The sequence below is a fragment of the Triticum aestivum genome, chromosome 5D, assembly GCF_018294505.1.
Source record: "Triticum aestivum cultivar Chinese Spring chromosome 5D, IWGSC CS RefSeq v2.1, whole genome shotgun sequence".
NCBI classification, from domain to species: domain Eukaryota; kingdom Viridiplantae; phylum Streptophyta; class Magnoliopsida; order Poales; family Poaceae; genus Triticum; species Triticum aestivum.
In genome coordinates this window covers 117558863-117565060 of record NC_057808.1, presented here as the reverse complement: position 1 = coordinate 117565060, position 6198 = coordinate 117558863, and positions in this window count along the sequence as shown.

Below are 6198 nucleotides of genomic sequence, written 5' to 3'. Positions count from 1 at the left end.
GCACAGGAGCTTGCCCGCCTGGCCAAGAGGCTGGCCGACCAGGAGGAGAGCCACAAGGCGGCCCTGAAGGCGGTGCAGGACAGCGAGGCTGCCCTCCAAGCCGAGTATGAGACAGAGGCGGCCAGCTGGGCCGAAGCGAAGCAGACGCTGATCAACGGCTATGGCCAGATCGAAGACTTGGTTGACGGTAGGCCGCCTTCCTCTTCGTCCTTGCCTGCCGCTTGCCGTTTTACCTCGTTTTCTGACTTGGTGTTTTTTCTCTTCTTTCTCTTTCTTCCTTGCGCAGAGTACTTCCCTCGCTACTCTACCGCCGCCAACCAGGTCGTCGAGGCCCACCGCGAGGCACAAAGGCAGGCTGGCGCCGAAATCGCACCAAACGCTCACCGGTCGCTGGAGGAGCAGCTCTTGGCGATCCAGGCCCGCCTCCAGCCGGCTCATCGCCTGCTCCGCCGGCTTCAGCGTGTTGGGGCGCAGGTGTTGGCCGCTCTCTGGCCTGGTGAAGTGATTCCCCGCACCCCCAGTCGGACTGCCGACTGGCTGGAGGTGGCGGTTGGCCGCTTCGAAGCCTGGAAGGCTTCGGCGGCTCGGTCCGGCGCCAGGCGGGCGCTGGAGTTCGCCAAGGCCTGGTATCCCGAGCAGAGTCTGGATCAGCTGGCCACCTGGCGGCAGGAGGCCGACATGGAGCTAGAGCCGGCGCGGCCGGCTATTATCCAGTGGGCTTCGGCGATCGCCGACTACACCGACACCAGCGCCTTCGCTCCTGAGGTGGACGACAACGGTGTTGCCCAGCCGGAAGAGTGGTTCGGGCTGAACCCGGCGGACGGCGAGGACTCGGCGGAGGAGATCGACTCCAGCAACGAGGGCGAGGAGGAGGAGGAGGAGGGTGAAGACGCCGGGCCAGATAGTGGAGCGGCCGGTCAGCCTCAGCTTGACCGTGCCTCCAGCAACAAGGCACGCGCGGGTGCACCGCCTGCAGCCGGCGATGACCAAGCCGAGACCCGCCAGCCGGCCACTCCTCCAGCCGGTGGCGCCGTCTTCACCGACCAACCCGGCTCCCACACTGCGCCCTTAGTCTAGTCTGTTGCCTCTATTTTCCTGTTTTACCACTCTTGGAACAGTATTTTGTTAGGTTTGCACAATTCCACCCACTGGGGGTGTATTCGAATTATGTTGATTACCGGCCTGTTGGGGGCCTTATGTGTAAATATGGTTATGCATGCATTTGGCTTTCCCTTGTTCTTTGCTTTTCATCCTTCTGTTGTTTCCTTTGCCGCCTCCCCAGTCGGACAGTTGCTCTGCAATCTGTGGCTGGAGGAGTGCTTGGCCAGTTGGGAGGGCAAGTACTCTAGCTTTGTTGGATTATAGCGAAGTGATTGGGAGGCCAGCCAGCCGGCTGTTTTGACAGCCGGCAAGCGTGGTTGGAGGCCGTCTTTTCGTTATACAAGTTCGTTAGTCCTTAGCCGTTTTTCATGTGGGCATCCTTTCTGCCTTTGGCTCTTGCTAGTCAGACAGTCGGTTCTTCGAGCTGCGACTTTCAACAAGAGAGGGCTCGGGTGCCGGCACACTACTTGTCTGACTTCAGGTAGAACTTTACTATAACTTAATGCGGCCAGTCCCCGGGCCGACTAGTCGAACCCGGTGCCAGACAGAAAATCAAATGTAATAATACATTCATGAATATGACACTCGTCATTCAAAGATAAAGCAGGGCAGTCCCCGAGTGCTCCTCGGGGGGCCCGTTGTTTCGTACTTAATACAAAAAGGTAGCGTGATACATACTGCTTTCAACTGTAAAATCTTCTCAGGAGGTTTGCGTTCCATGGTCGCTTCGACTCCTTGCCGGAATCATCCCTCTTGCATGCTCTTGGTTTTTGTGCGTCGATTAGGTAGTAGGAGTCGTTGCCTAGCACCTTGCTGATGACGAAAGGGCCTTCCCAAGGGGCCGAGAGCTTGTGCTGGCCGGCTGTTCGCTGGATCAGCCGAAGCACAAGGTCGCCCTCTTGGAAAGATCTTGGCTTGACATTGCGGTTGTGGTAACGGCGCAAACCCTGCTGGTAGATGGCAGACCGGCTGAGTGCTAACAGCCGGCCTTCTTCCAGCAGGTCGACGCCGTCTTCTCGCGCTTCCTTGGCCTCCGCCTCCGTGTACATGGTGACCCGAGGCGAGTCGAACTCGATGTCGGTTGGGATGACGGCCTCGGCACCATATACAAGGAAGAATGGAGTGAAGCCGGTTGACTTGTTAGGGGTAGTACGCAGACTCCAGAGGACAGCCGGCAACTCATCGAGCCAGCAGCCGGCCGATCGCTCCAGTGGTACGACCAGTCAGGGCTTGATGCCGGAGAGGATGAGTCCATTTGCTCGCTCGACCTGGCCGTTTGACTGCGGGTGGGCAATGGACGCTAAGTCCAGTCGGATACCCTGCGTCGCGCAGAAACGTGCCAGTGCTCCTTTGGCAAAGTTTGTGCCGTTGTCGGTGATGATGCTGTGCGGCACGCCGTACCGAGTAGTGATGTCGGCAATGAACGTCACGGCAGTCGGCCCGTTCAGCTTCTTGATCGGCTTTGCTTCGATCCACTTGGTAAATTTGTCCACGGCGACAAGCAAATGTGTCAGGCCGCCGCGGGCTGTCTTGAATGGGCCCACCATGTCCAGCCCCCAGACGGCAAAGGGCCAGGTGAGGGGGGTGGTCTTGAGTGCAGAAGCCGGCAGGTGTTGCTTGGAACTGAAGACTTGGCATCCTTTGCAGCTTTTGACTATTTCTTTAGCATCTTCCAAAGCAGTCGGCCAAAAGAAACCATGGCGGAAAGCTTTGGCTACAAGTGATCTTGAGGCTGCGTGGTGGCCGCATTCGCCTTGATGGATATCCTTGAGGATTGCCACACCTTTCTCTGGCTCGACGCAGCGCTGGAAGACTCCAGTGACGCTGCGCTTCACTAGTTCTCCGGCTCGACGTTGCACTAGTCTTGCCGAGATCTCATCAGCCGGCAGCTCTTTATTGACTAGGAAGTTGAGGATGGGTGTAACGCCCATGATGCGGCTATATCTCCCACGTGTCGAGGCACGACTTAGAGGCATAACCGCATAGTGGTTTTGTCGCAAGAAGGGTCATCTTCACACAATCCCATGTAATGAACAAGAATGGGATAAAGAGTTGGCTTACAATCGCCACTTCACACAATACATGAATGTAAATCATACATCATCATCCAGAATACAAACATATAGACCGACTACGGTCAAAATCCAGATGAAAATAAGACAACCCCAAATGCTAGATCCCCGATCATCCCAACTGGGCTCCACTACTGATCATCAGGAAAAGACACATAGTAACGACCACGTTCCTCGTCGAACTCCCACTTGAGATCGACCCCATCTTCGGTACTAGCATCGTCGGCACCTGCAACTGTTTTGGTAGAATCTGTGAGTCACGAGGACTCAGCAATCTCACACCCGCGAGATCAAGACTATATAAGCTTATAGGAAAGGATGGTGCAATGAGGTGGAGCTGCAGTGGCAATAAGCATATATGGTGGCTAACTTGCACAAATGAGAGCGAGAAGAGAAGCAACGGAACGGTTGTCAGCTAGCAATGACCAAGAAGTGATCCTGAACTCCTACTTACGTCATACATAACTCAGACCGTGTTCACTTCCCGGACTCCGCCGAGAAGAGACCATCACGGCTACACACGCAGTTGATGTATTTTAATTGGGTCAAGTGACAAGTTCTCTACAACCGGAAATTACCAAATTCCCATCTGCCTCATAACCGCGGGCGCGGCTTTCGAAAGATAATACCCTGCAGGGGTGTCCCAACTTAGCCCATCATAAGCTCTCACGGTCAACGAAGGATAAACCTTCTCCCGGAAAAACCCGATCAGTCTCGGAATCCCGGTTTACAAGACATTTCGACAATGGTAAAACAAGACCAGCAAAGCCGCCCGAATGTGCCGAAAAATCCCGATAGGAGCTGCACATATCTCGTTCTCAGGGCACACGGAATGAGCAGTCTGTACAACTAAAACCAATCCTCGAGTTTCCCCAAGGTGGCGCTGCAAAGGGCTCTAGTTTGGACCAGCACTCAGAGGAACACTTGCCCGGGGGTTTAAAATAAAGATGACCCTCGGGCTCTAGAAAACGCGGAGGAAAAAGGCTTAGGTGGAAAATGGTAAAACCAAGGTTGGGCCTTGCTGGAGGAGTTTTATTCAAGGCGAACTGTCAAGGGGGTCCCATAAATCACCCGACCGTGTAAGGAACGCAAACTCAAGGAACATAATCCCGGTATATCAGTAACTAGGGCGGCAAGAGTGGAACAAAACACCAGGCATAAGGCCGAGCCTTCCAACCTTTACCAAATATATATAGATGCATTAATTAAATAAGAGATATTGTGATATCCCAACATATCCATGTTCCGACATGGAACAAACTTCAACTTCACCTGCAACTAGCAACGCTATAAGAAGGACTGAGCAAAAGCGGTAACTTAGCCAAACAACGGTTTGCTAGGAAAGGATGGTTAGGGGCTGACATGGCAAGATGGGAGACATGATATAGCAAGTGATAGGTAGTGCAGCATGGCAATAGCACGAACAACTATCATAGCAAAGATAGAAGTGATTTCGAGGGATGGTCATCTTGCCTGCAAGGTTCTCAGAGTTGTCGAAAGCTTGATCATCGTAAGCGTACTCAACAGGTTCCTCGTTCACGAACTCGTCTCCCGGCTCTACCCAAGACAAGAACACAAACAAACGGAACCACAATCAACCACGAGAAATGCACAAGCAACATGATGCAAAACATGTATGATATGCGAGATATGATATGCGATGCATATGCGTGCTCCGGAAAGAAAATGATGAACAAGGCAGTAACTTGGCAAACCAAGCATTCCACTGGAAAGATGAGATGATTTCGATCGAGATCGATATAAAATTCACCGGAAACGGATGCACGGTTTGCAAATGGCAAGCAAAACAAGAATGACACGAATCTGCGAATAACAGCATGATAGCACTTAAAATGCAACATCCAACAATGCTACAACACTCCAACATGGCAACAAAGCATATGACAGTAATCTACAGGAGATGCTTGACAAAAGATGAACACTGAGCTACGGCTAGATCACAACATATCAAGCTCAAACAAGCATGGCAAAAGTGCAAAAAGATAACAGGATCACAGACTTGGTGAAAAACTGGACATGGCAGAAAACAGCATCAGGTAGCAATGTTCAGAGCATGAAATCAACATGCTACAGGGACTTAACATAGCAAAACAAGGCAGTGAAGTGTTCTACTAAATGCATATGACAAAAATCCCTTACTGACCATAAGCCAAAAAGGACCAAAAGATATGATGGCAAGCATGTAAACATAGCAAGTTTCGTTATCCGGTTTCAGACTCTGCAGAAAACAGAGCATGGCAGAAACAATAATATGTAGGCCTCTTTGTGAGCTTGATGCACTCACTACAGAGCAACGCATGACAAAACTAGCATACCTACAGCAATATGGCATGTTTATGAAGCTATCCATGGCAAGAACAAGAGCATAGCATGTATGGATCAACTACAATAAGCTTGGCAAAATTGCATATCATGTTAAGAATCTGCCAGAAATATTGTATAGCAAAAGTAGAGCAATATTGAGTCATGCTATGGCACTCCATAATTCCAAAAATGGGCAGGAATGGATCAATTACAACTATAGCTACAAAACATCCTTACTGAACATCTCCAAAATATGCATGGATCTCTCTGTAGCATCAAGTTTAGATGGCAACAAAATAACAGCAGACAAGGACTTAGAGAAATCACTAAGTCCCTGAAATCAGAAACATTACGGGGTCTACTTTGCATGCTTGTGCTAGTCACTACAGAGATCAAAAAAATTCATGGAATACACCCTTAGAAATATGGCATGGCATACAACAAAACACATGTAGAGCTCATGCCCATAAGACGCACAGATTAAATGATACAAAAATGACAAATCTCCAAGTTCTGATAAGAACCAGCAGATAACAGCAACTAGCCCTCTTGCAACAGAGATTTGGGAATCAACATGACCTCTAATGAACATGGTGCAATTGAACAAAATGTAGAGCATCGCGAGGCGAACAATTTGACATATTACACGCGCGAATCGGAGCTATATGCAGAGAGTTATGGCATCACGAACATGGCAAGA